Source organism: Pteropus alecto, unplaced genomic scaffold, assembly GCF_000325575.1.
Source record: "Pteropus alecto unplaced genomic scaffold, ASM32557v1 scaffold3, whole genome shotgun sequence".
Lineage (NCBI taxonomy): Eukaryota > Metazoa > Chordata > Mammalia > Chiroptera > Pteropodidae > Pteropus > Pteropus alecto.
The window spans coordinates 54587854-54600403 of record NW_006442484.1 but is presented as its reverse complement, the minus strand read 5'-3'; the positions used below and the strand labels follow the sequence as shown (position 1 = coordinate 54600403).

The window sequence follows — 12550 nt, the reverse complement described above, 5'->3', positions numbered from 1 at the left end:
CAAATATTTATTGAACACTTTCTTTATTTCCAGGCATTGATTTGAGTGCTGAGCAGATATATCTGAAGACAAACTCCCCGTTCTCATGGAGATGACATTCCAGGGGAGAACAGGAGGGGAGAGAGTAATTAAAAAAAAATAAATAAATATATATATATGTGTATGTATACATGTGTATGTATATATATATGTGTATGTATGTATGTATACATACATACACATATATATATATAGTGACTTTAGGCAGCGAAAGTACTATGAAACAGGTGGACAAGGCGGGGTAACATGTTAGAAAGTGATATGATGGGGAACTATTTCAAATTGAGGGTTTGCATGGGGAAGATGACTTTTGAGTAGAGACCTGAGAGAAGTGAAGCGGTAAGTCAAGATTTCTGACAAGATCAAAAGGGAAAAAACAAGCCTACAAGCATTGTGAAAAGCAACAAAGAAGCCAGTGTGCAGCGGCTGCAGGTAAGAAGGAAAGTGAAAGGAGCAGAAGTTGGAAAGGCCTGATCTGTCAGGCTTGATAAACATGGTCAAGGAGTACAGACTCTGTTCTAAGAATAACAGGGAAGACACTGGTAAGATTTAACACAAAGGTGGTATGACTTTTTACTTAAAAGTATCACTGTGACAATAAATGAAAATAGACCACTGAAGGGAAGGAATGTGGTACAAGAGTGAAAGCAAGTAGGCCAAGTAGAAGGTCTGGTGGAAATGATACAAAAAAGTAGTTTGGCCTAAGGTATTGGTCATGCAGAAGTGAAAATTGGTCAATTGTGTATACAAAATCGAGAGTGGAGCCAAAAGTTCTTACTACTGGATGGACTGAGGGGTATAGCAGATTTGGGAGAAGGTGAGAGTTCCATGATCTGTGAGAGCTTGAAGGAAAAGAATGAATGATAAGGAAATGTGAGGGTAAATTGTGAGTCAAAGTTTCTATTTTGAATACTTTCTAAGCAATTCTATCTTATAGTTCTGTACTGATATTACTATAACTTTGGAAAAACACTTTTAAAGAAATAATCTTAAAGCAAAAGCCATGTATCTGTTGTTTTCTTTATGCCTGAGCCTGGTTCCAACTAGAACGAAGGGTAAAATGCAGTTCATGTAGTATGCAAAATAATCACTGTTTTTTAAAAATATTCAAGTACACATTAAAGATGATATAATTGATTGAATTATCTGGCATTTTCAGCTATATTTGTGATAATAAGATCTAATTTACAGATGGCCTGTAAAAATATTTTTATATTATTCAATATTTAAATTTCTTAAAGTTTTAATTTCCTACATTTTTTACATTCTTCAGTTGATTATTAATATGTATAAATTATTAATATGTAAAGCTTCGCTTCCAGCATCAATTTGCAATCCTTTTGCTTTTAGTTAATTTTATTTTCTTGAAATAATAAAATATTTTCATTAAAGGTGGATTAAATGTAATGGTTATAAAATAATGCTAAAGAAAATCATCAAAAATATCCATATAAATTGATGTTTAATTTTAAATCTTTTACTCAGGGGGGCAAAAAACACAACATCAACATATCGTTTTTTGTCAGCCAGGAAGTATGCATGTTTGACAGCTGATCTATAGGCTTAGGACTGTGTGCATTTGGGAAATTAATACCTATTTATGGATGATAAGACACAACATACTAGTAGCTGACCTTTGTTTGATCTCAAAACTGCTAAAGATTTTGAAGGGTTATTTTTTTAAAGTTCCCTTTAGTCTTTTATGCTGATGTAACTTACAACTCCAAGCACTTCGATTGCCAAATATTGAAGCCAAGTGGAAAAAGAAATGCTGTTTCACCTCTAAATAAAACAAACAGATGATATCAATGTATATGTGTAATCAATTCTAATTTCAACTTGATATGTGCAACTGCCAATTAGATCATGTGGGCTCTGAATTTTAAAGAGGCCTAAAGAACATTTTCAAAAGGAATCAGTAAATTTACTTAATGCACTTTATTCTTGGGGAACAAAACATAACCTGGAATGCACAAGCTCTACATTTCTATGAAAGATTCAGGGACATTGTCTTGATAGAGGCATGAACATGTTTCTCTGAAGGGAACTTGGAAGGAGCATCTAAGTTAGTGAGGAAGATAATCCCAAAATAAATAAAGGTCTAAGAGCCTATACTTTGATAAAATAAGATCATACCTGCAATGCTATAGTATCTTTTCTTATTTTGATAGCATCTCCTGTTTAATTTTGTTAACATAAAAATTTAATTATAGAATTTCTGGAAAATGTGATAATGGTGGCCTAGTTTGTGAATTCCTTTATAAAAAGAGATAGTACAACCAGGATAGCAAAATGAAAAATCTAGAAAAAAAATCTACAACAAAATTAAGTGACAAATGTGATGTGCAAAATTTTAAGATGGACCCCAAGATTCTTTCCTCCTAGTGTACACATCCTTTTTGTGAGTGGGCAGGACCAGTGACTATAAGGGAATATCACATTCACGATTACATTAAGCAATATAGTAAATATGGAGGGATTTTGCAGATACAGTTAAGGTCCCCAAACAGTTGACTTTTAAATTATTTGAAAGGGAAATTATCCTGGGTGAATCTGACTTAATCAAGTAGAGCCCTTTAAAGAGAGACTCTGGGCCCTTTCTAAAGAGAGAAATTCTCCTTCTGGCCTTGAAGAAGCAAAGAGCCATGTCGAAAAGTGCTTGTGAGGAGAGCCCAGCCTTTCCCTAAATTCTCTAAGAAGAACAGATGTTGTCTCTCCTTCATTGGCTTTGCCATGAATTGTATAGCTGCAAGAAAATGAATTCTGACAACATCCTGAGGGATCTTGGAAGCAGATTCTTTCCTCACAGAGTCTATAGATGAAAATGGAATTCAGCCAACAGCTTAATTTCAGCCTTGTGATACCCTAAGCAGAGGACCCAGCTGAGGATGCCTATGGGACTCTAACACAAAAAAAGTATGAAGTAATAAATGGCTGGTACATAAGCCATCTCCAAAAACCTCATAATGCAATTAGGTTAAGGTAAACCATTGCCAGCCAGAAACACTTATGATATCAGCATTAACGATGGAGAAAGTGAAGAAAATCAAATGGCCATTTAACACACCAAAATAGCCAACACATCCTCAATAAGAACCACAGAAATTGAGAGGGCCTTTTCCATTCCAACTCAATGGGATGGGCAAGAGGTTTTTGTGTTTAGGTCCAAAAGGGCTGTGGTAATCTGGGCCCTATGAATTTCTCAAAGCTCATGTCACAAAGATAAATTCTGAGAATAGAAACAAATTAAGATACACTAGAATAAAAGTGACTAAAGGAAAATTCCAGAAAAACTTGAGAAGACAGGGCCATGATAAATCTGAAAGTATAAAGCTATACTTTTATCTTTTATAAAGCTATAATTTTTTCTTCAGGAAAATTATAGAACAGAGAGTTTTTGAGTTCTGAAGCTAAAGAAGATATTAAGCCACTGGTTTTTTTCTTCCCTGAAATTCAGCACACCTAATTGCATGCCAAAAATTAAAAACAAAAATGGGATTGTGTTCTAATCTCATGTAAAGTTGTAATAAGAATGTAAAAGAAAATGAGGAGAATAATATCTCTACAAGTAATGAAAGCATGCCAAAAGTCCTGCCAACAAATCAGATTAAACTTTAACCTAACTTTTCAAAATGAGCCAAAAAATTAAGAAAAAAATAGAGGATATGAAAAAACACCATGAATAAGAACTGGAGATGGTGGGGTAGGTGAATGCTGTACTCATATCCTCCCATGATCACATCAAAATTACAGCTAAACTTACAGAACCACCACCCTTGAGAACCACCTTAAGTTTAGCTAAACAGAAGTCCTAAGGACATACAGAAGAAGCCACTGATGAAACTGGTAGGAGGGGCGGAGACGAGGAATGGGCAGGCCGCACACCCATGGTGTGGCGGTTAAGAAATGGGAGGGGTAGTAGCTCAGCTTAGGACGTTCCATGTGAGAAGCGAGGGGTCCCAGCCCACACCTGAGAAACGAGCAGTCAATTTAAAAGCAACCATGCTATGTCATAAGAGATAATGGAGAAAGGAATTTCCCATCTTAATGAGTAAGACAAGGCAACAAAAACAACCAAATTGACACTGCTTTGACAAAACAATAAAAACAAAATAACATTGCATTTGTATAATGCTACATATATTCTGATTGCATGGATTCTCACTAACTCAGTTTTGCAACAAAATTTAACTGTTAAGTATTTTGAAAAATTTTCTGATGCAGATGAAGACTATTTTCCAGGCACCCGAAACTTTTTCAAAAACAGAAAGTATAATTCTTTTTCAAAAAAAATCAGTCTTTGCCATTGTGAATTTAGCATTTACTTGAGAATAAATAAAACTTACTCAGCTTAAAAAAATAAATGTATACTTACCCAGCTATATCTGATTAAATGCAGTAAATGTTTTGTGTGATTCAATCACTTTTTAATTGAATACTATTTATTCAAATGCTTGCTACCCTGTGGCTTGTCTTCATAAAGGGCAAATCCTATCTTTGAATTATCACTGACAGTCTCCCTTTCCAGGATATAGGACGCAAAACCCACAAATTAATATAGGTGAATTAAAGCTGTGACTGATGCCAATATTCTGATTGTTCAGTCCACCTCTTCTATCACAAGACTAAAAAGTGCAAGATTGTTATCTGAAAGGCCATACCAACTGAGTCCTGAAACTGAGTGTTTAGCTCAGTGATATGTTGTAACCAATCTGAGATAATACTAAGCTAGAGTCCTTGTACTTATGTCAGTCACCTTAGTTAAATCTCTGGTTGGCATTTTACTTTTTAAAAACAGCTTGCTTAATATGTAATTTACATGCCATAGAGTCCACCCATTTAAAATATACAATTTAATGGTTTTTAGACTATTTGTAAGGTGTACAATTATCACCATAATCTAATTACATTTATGTAGAACATTTTCATCACCTCAGGAAGAGACCTGTTACTTCCATCCAACAGAAGAGCTGAAGAAAGAAGGAGGAAAAAGAGGGAGAGAAGAAAGACAAGAAAGAAGAAAGGAAGAAGAGAGGAGAGCTGCATAGAAAAAATTTCATTTTAAAGAGTAAAATCAATACTTATAAAATTGAAAAATCACTGGAAAGATAAAGTCAGTAAAATTTTAAAAGCATATGTCCCACCTTATTCTAGATGATTTTATCTTTCCTTCCTTTTCCATTATTAAGTATTATTAATTTTTAATTAGTCACAGAATAGGCAAAGGATTCCAAGAAAAGGGCTTTGCAAATGAACAGTGTTCCTGTAACACAGCACTAAGGCATCTTAGTTTAGTTTTATCATTCTGCAAAACATGAAATTAACTGAGAATGGCTGGACTCATTCTATGTTACCTTGGGATATTTTGAAACAATAAAAGTGTTTTCCTTTAATTCTTACTCTAATACTCAGTTTCAGGACACAATTAGTATGTCCTTTCGGTTGTTAACAATCTTGTGCTTTTTAATCTTATGATAGAAAAGATGGACTGACAATCAAAAAATTGGCATCAGTTGCAGCTTTAATTCACCTAGATTCATCTGCTTCATCTTTTCTAAGGGCATATTCCAATTCTTCTACTCTTTCCTTCTCCAATTGCAAACACCTTTTTCTCTGATTTGTTCTATATTGAAAAGGGATCTGGACAGATGATAACATTTCCTCTGAACTTAACTTTTCTTTGAACTTTGCTAAGGCAGAAGAATAGGTGTCACATTCTCCAAATTAGCATAGGACTCCAAATAGCCAACTCCCAGGAATATTTCAGTATCTGGGCTACATTTATTTCACAGATGTATATATACAGCCCTGAGGTCTTCTGAGATAAAGTTGCTTTACTACTTAGATGAAACAGATTTTATCAAAGATCATTCTAGCTAGCTCTGAGATATAGAAACCATAGTAGCCTTCATGCTATAGTCTCAAAAATAAATAAATAAAAATAAAGTCCCCCAAATGTGCCCTTTCCTCTTATCTGAAAATGTGCCCTTTCCTCTTATCTGTGAAATACACAGTTACTTTAGATTTACTCCTTATTCTATCAGAAGCTCCAAAGGAATATATGGAAAAAATTCTCAAGACCATATTAATAATCGACAGTAAGGAATTTTAGTTATTTGTAAACAAGTGAACTTTGTCTAAGTTATTTAATGCTAAAAATCATCTTTAAATACTGCATTTCGACATCTTAAGATTTATTCCCACATGGTAACATATTTATACTTGATATAACATTATTTCATAAAACCAAAAATTGTAATTTATTACAAAGGAGTTGAAAGGGGCCCTTGGACATCACCTAATCACTTTGTTAGAATCCTCTTTTATAATTTTAAAGCATATTAAATCCCATGTTACCTTGGGATATTTTACGAAACTGTAAATTACTCTAATTATACAAGGTTTGTTTTCTGAAGAGACCAGAACTATTTCAGTCATCACATGTGATTTTAAAATTTAGATAGATTAAATAACACAGAAATTGAAATCTTCCTGTCACAAATTATATTAGAATAGAAAACAATTATAAGCCCCTGAAATATTATAAAAACTCTTTTTAGTAATTAATGAGTTGAGTTCTCAGAGGAATTGCCAAGTTTGGACATATTGAGCTTTTCCAGTCTCAATATTCTTTTGAGCACTCTGGGAGGGCAAGCATCTTATTTTTCAAGTCCTTTACTTAGTTCTTGCTAAATTAAGCTCTAAAAAACACATAAATTTTTTTTTCCAATGAAGATGACTGAAGTGTTATGACTTAGAACAAGTGTCTATCGGCTAGATTCATACTAATAAGTCATAAAAATTATATATCTAATGGTTACACAACTGTAGGCAATATTTCAGTTAAAATATATATTCATGCAACTTCGATGTAAAGAAAATCACAGATTTCACTAAACTAGATATATAACAAAACCTGGTCACCAACAGAAGCATATAAAAATCAATCAATAATTCTAAACACATTTTCCTTAAAAACAACACTAACTTTATTTTAATACATTAAAATATTAGTGTAACAAGCAAACTGAAATAGGAACATCTCTCAACACATATAACAACCCACTTATGTATGTCATTTATTCCCCTAACAGTTGTTTTAACATTTAGTTGTAATAGTGCATAAGGTGAAGGCATAGATTTTTTAAATTATACATATCTTTTATTTAAAGACAGTATCAAAGAATTTGAAAAATCCAAAAGGGATAAACTTACTTCTTTCAAAAAATGGCCTATCTTTAAAAATAGCAACAAAGGTATCTTTTAATCATTCAGTCCCTTATTTAAACAATATTTAATGAGAATTTATATTGTGGCTATTGGGTGAACAAGATTGAATTAACTTATGCTCCAATGGAGCCCACATATTATCTGGAAGGGCAGATATTGGGGTAAAATGTAATTACACAGATAATGAGAAGCAAAAGTAAAAAAAGATACATAAGGTGTTATAGTGGCATATCATTAGAGAACCCTAATTAGTATAAAGACATCAAGGGGAGCTTTTCTGAGGAAGCGATGTTTAAGCTACAGCTTGAAAGATGTAAGTGAAGTTTACCAAGCAGAAGGAACATTGTGTGTAAAGATTTGAAGGTGTGAAAACATGGCATTAGAAGAACTGAAAATAGACCAATATGGATGAGCGGAGAGAAAAGGGGAAGGAGGAAAAACCTGTAGATAGCTAAAGAAAAACTGACACCTCGAAGAAACCTGTTGGGCCTGATAAGCCCAACTTGCAATGAGATGCAACTCAAGTTACCTAGGAGATAATAAATCTAAATGTAAATTTGCATATTAATGTATGTATATTTTTAAGTGAATACTACAAGAAGACTTAAAAAGCTGTTATTGTAGCTCAGGCAAATATGATGGTAGAGAAACAACGCCTATCTCTGAGAATGGGAAAAAAGTGAATGCATTATATTTAAAAGAGTTAATGGACTGCATTTATTGTCTGAAAGTAAGGGGGTGGTGAGAAGGCAGACAGAGTGATTACAGAATTACAATTTTGGAAGCAGTGTGATGCCCAGGTAGATCTGGAAGATTGGCTGGATTTCTAGGAAACAGGTATTCCGGGCAAAAAAAAAAAAAAGGTTCCTTTCACGACTTGATACAATTTTATATTAATTGTTAAATCAAACTTACTGATTACAGAGCTCAAGGCTTTTGGAAAAACTGAAAGATAATTGGAAACCTATCCAGACATTCCAAAGGAAAGGGTGAAAGCCATGGTGCTTTTCCATTTAAATGGAGAATTGGGTTAGTCATCTGTAAAAACAAGATTTTGTTATAAAATATTTATTACAGATGAAAAGGCATAACGTGATACTTAATTGGGTTTTGTCAAATCTCCATCTTCTCATAAAATTGATTACATAAATCCTGTTCCAATATGGAATACTGCAGAGATGAGATAAGTGATAATCAAGATGAACTCTAAGAAACAGTAAAAAGTAGACAGAAAATGGTCATAATTTGCAATTATAAGGCTAACTGAGAATTTTGTTATAATAATTTATGAATATGAAATATTTAAATATCACAGCATCAGGCAGCTCTTAACTATTGCTTGTATCTGTTAGGTGGTTGAGGAGAGAACACATACTATTCTGAGACAAAAACAGAAACAAAACATCTCAGAAGGAAAATGCTTCCTACTACTATATTGAAGTATTGGAGAAGAATCATTCAATCATGCAAATTAACATCTTGCACATAAATTGATGTTCTGTCTCACACTCAGCAGCAATTCTACAATTCAAGTCAGCAATCTCCTGACTTGAGTTGATACAGAAAATTCATAGAAAATACTGTAATACACAGCTGTAGACAGATTAGCTGAAAACAGTGACTATCAGTGACTATAAGCAGTAAAGTCGCCCCTTCTTTTGAATACAACTAGCTAATTCTATAGAAATAGCATAGAAAGTTCAAAAATATAATCAATAAAAGTTATTGATTATGGTTAAGATACAGACGTATGAGTAACCTCTCAGGGAGACCTCAGACATAAGAGTTCTGACAACATGAAAAGACCAATCCACAATGAGCAGAAATGAACAAGTGTGAAATTTCGAGGCATATAAGATGATCAAGTATTTGAAGTTAGGGATGGAGTTGGACAGAACCCAGACAGAGAGAATGGCCTAGCTACCCTTGTCTATGTGTGGAAATGAGAAGGGATTGATAGTTAAATCCACAGCTACAGTTAGAGGTGGAACTTAACTTTCATTCCATGCTTCTGAACATTGTGTGTGGACACCTGTACAGAGTCTTTCTTGTTCTGAATATATTCTTTTGTATTTTAATGGAATGTCAAGCTATAAAATGGTGGTACTTGTCTGAAAGTCAACAATTTCTACAAGTTGGTCAGATTTGTCAATAGAACAATAATTGCACAGTTATTTGATAACTTCATTGCATTTTTCATTATTATTTTATTTTTTCAAATATGCAAAAACTGAAGAGGTTCTTTTTTTTTTTTAAGGTTTAATTCTAGGTCATGGATCTGAAGGAGCAGGAGGCTGCAATGATGCCCTCACGCTGGAAAGCGAAGCCCAGAAGGGCAGGAGTTTTTGTCTATATTGTTTTATACTGACTCCATAGTACCTAGAATACTGCCAGGCACATGAAAGATGTTCAATAAATATGTGCAGAACAAAAGAGTAAATGAATAAATAAATACAATCTCAGATCAGAACTAGGTAGCACAGGTCCACACTGAAACCAACGATTCCAGCAACTCATAGCATCCGCCTAGGGAGGCTGAAATAATATCTACAGTCTAACTCTTGAGGGCTTGAGGCCGGGAGAAAGAATCAAGACATAGCATAGGAGAAGCCAGATCTTCGACTACACTCTTAGGGATCTCATATTATTTCGGAAAACATCAGTGGTATGCATTATTAATAAGATTTATTAAGAAATATTGAGAAAGAATGACCAATTTTCATTGGAAGGCTTGAGCTGAACTGTGTCTTCAGCGTTATGTTTGCTAAGAGTATTCAGGCAAGTCACTTAATTCTCTGAACCTCAACTTTCTCATCTGCACAATGAGAAGATAAATTTCTTATATAGTGAGTTAATTGTAAGAAGAAAATGAGTTACTGAATACAGCAGATGAAGTACCAATGACACCAGTACCAGAGACAAAGCAGGCACTAATTAAGTGGGGTTTTTAAGTACAGGCTAAATAATATATATTATTGTTCTGATTCCTGCATTATACCAAATCATACCTACTTGTTAGTGAAATCGCTTAGTTCTGTACTACCAAGGACATTGGTAAAATAACAATTCTGCAATTTGGAAAGAACAAAGGAATCCAAAAGATTCCAAGTTTCCTCAGCATGATACTTATCGCTACCAGGGGAAGAGGAAAAAATTGTCTGGCACCTCTTCAACACAAACTTAAAAGGGTTGTTTGTAATGCGATATTAAGAGTATGACTGGGAATCTGTTAGGCTTGAGAATAATAGGTTAAATAGTCAGTGTTAAAAAGCCAAAAATCTACAGTATAACCTTGGAATAAAAACAATGAAAATATTTTGTTACTATTTGAAAACTCCCAAAGCTCGGGAAATAGAAAAATATTCTTTATGCCCTATCACACAGATAGACCATGTGCACAGAGCTCTCTATTTCTAGAATAAAAATCCAGTCATTATGAAAGCCTGACAAAATAAAGTGTCATCTGCCACTTTTTAAAGTGGGTTCAATTTATTTCCTAAATAAGAGTTGGAGTGAAGATGAAAAGGTGCACTCTTTACTACTTTGAATCCAAACACTTTCTTTTTTTTTCATCAGAGTTTATTTTCTTCAACATTGTTTATATTGTCCCTGAGAAGTGAGAATAAATAAATGATACACTCAAACTCTATACAGGCAAAATGTTTTTCACTCTGCTATTACTTATACTTATTAGAAAATAACTTTCAGAAACTCTGGTTATTATACTATTTGAGATTTAAATATTTTCTATGGTTAGTGTTGAAATATTTGACTATGTTATAACAAAAATGGGATATACTGTAATTTTGGAAAGAATTACGCAAAAAAGTAAAAAAGATGCCATGCTTAAAAAATTACTGTTTTGTTTTGAAACCACATAATGACCTTTGTCCTCCACCTTCATTCCTGATTTTTTACACTATTTCTAACATTTTAAATATACAGCAGAATTTTTGGTTGAAATATTTCTCATTTATCCTTTGGCCTAGTTGAAATGTTAAAGGAACATGATGGAAGTTTTTAACTCACTTGATTTTTGCTTAACTCTCCTCTATTCAAGTAATATCTCTCATATCCCTCTGCTGTGCATATTAATTGCATTCTGCTTACTTTATTTATTCTTGTTATCTCAGTTCTGTAATCTCTCTTCAGTGAAAGTGGAGGAATGGGCAAGCACAATGAATAAAGGGCAATTTTGGTAACTAAGTTCCTTGATTCCCTTCATCATCACTAATCATTTGAATACATCACTGTTTTTGTCTAATCTAAGATCACATCTTTACTGTCCAGACCACAGAATAAAAACAGGGGTTCTGCAGGTTTGAATGCTTGAATCCTCTGCTATATCCCAACTAAGCAACTAGTTACCTCTCCCTAGACACGTTGCTTCTCCAGGAATCTGGAACCTGGCATTTCTGAGTATGGAGCATTCATGGTGCCACACCTACCGTCGGTTAACAGTGTTCTCCTGTACATATCTTGAGTCGTGGCTTCCTTCTCAAATCTGACACTGTATCCTTCCTTCTCTGGATAGCTCACACTTTTTGGTGTAGAGTTATCTGACTTGTTTTCCAGCACAATTCTGAAATGAATTATATATATTTATTTTGTGTTCAATCCAGGGATTTGAGTTTGTAAGTGGGATATTACTGGGAGTGTGCTTAGTTTCTCATAAAGAATAGAAAATCTGTAATTTTCTTTCAAAATATGCTTTAATACTAAGTATAAACTTAAATAATAAAAAGGCTGTCAAAAGCTCTTTTAATAATCTCATTACTCTGAAAACTTACTATTGGGGTTTGCATTAGTGTCAACCTAGGGCATATGACTCGTAGACTTGTGTTTTACACTCTCAAAATAAGAGGTTTATCTTGGAATCTCTTTATAATGTTACATTCTAGAAAACATGCATATAAAACTATAAAAATGAATATTACATAGGTGAACAGAAAAGTTACACCTATCTGAAATGATCGAAATAGAAAAAAGTGAGGTACAAAAGTGTGGGAGAAAATAAAATATGTAACTTGTCTAGCATAGAACTAAATGTCACAGAAAATGACAATGGAATACTAAGTGTTTGATATTTTTGGATTAAAATGCTTTCTCTCTTGTTAATATCTGTTTTCCTCACACAATAGAGTATAGTAGATAAAACAAGGACTCTATCTGGGTTCTAATCCCATCTCTGCCATTTGACCTTGAGCAAGTTTACTTCCTCTCTTTGTGCCTAAACTCTCTCATCTGTAAACTACCTCAAAATTCCTCCATGAGGATTAAA

General features: G+C 33.6%; 1 protein-coding gene across 14 annotated transcripts in view; it reads right to left on the bottom strand.

The window, feature by feature from the left end:
• The window catches only part of GULP1 (GULP, engulfment adaptor PTB domain containing 1), a 206306-nt gene that overhangs the window by 112430 nt on the left and 81326 nt on the right, over positions 1-12550 (bottom strand). The window contains exon 3 of one of the 14 annotated variants that reach the window (XM_015596408.2): positions 11718-11851. The exons of 12 other annotated variants lie outside the window; for them this stretch is intronic. The gene's annotated coding sequence lies outside the window, so the exon portion shown is untranslated. Of the gene's footprint in view, positions 1-11637; positions 11657-11717; positions 11852-12550 lie in introns of those variants that run through there. One more of the 14 variants, XM_015596413.2, reaches the window with a different exon arrangement.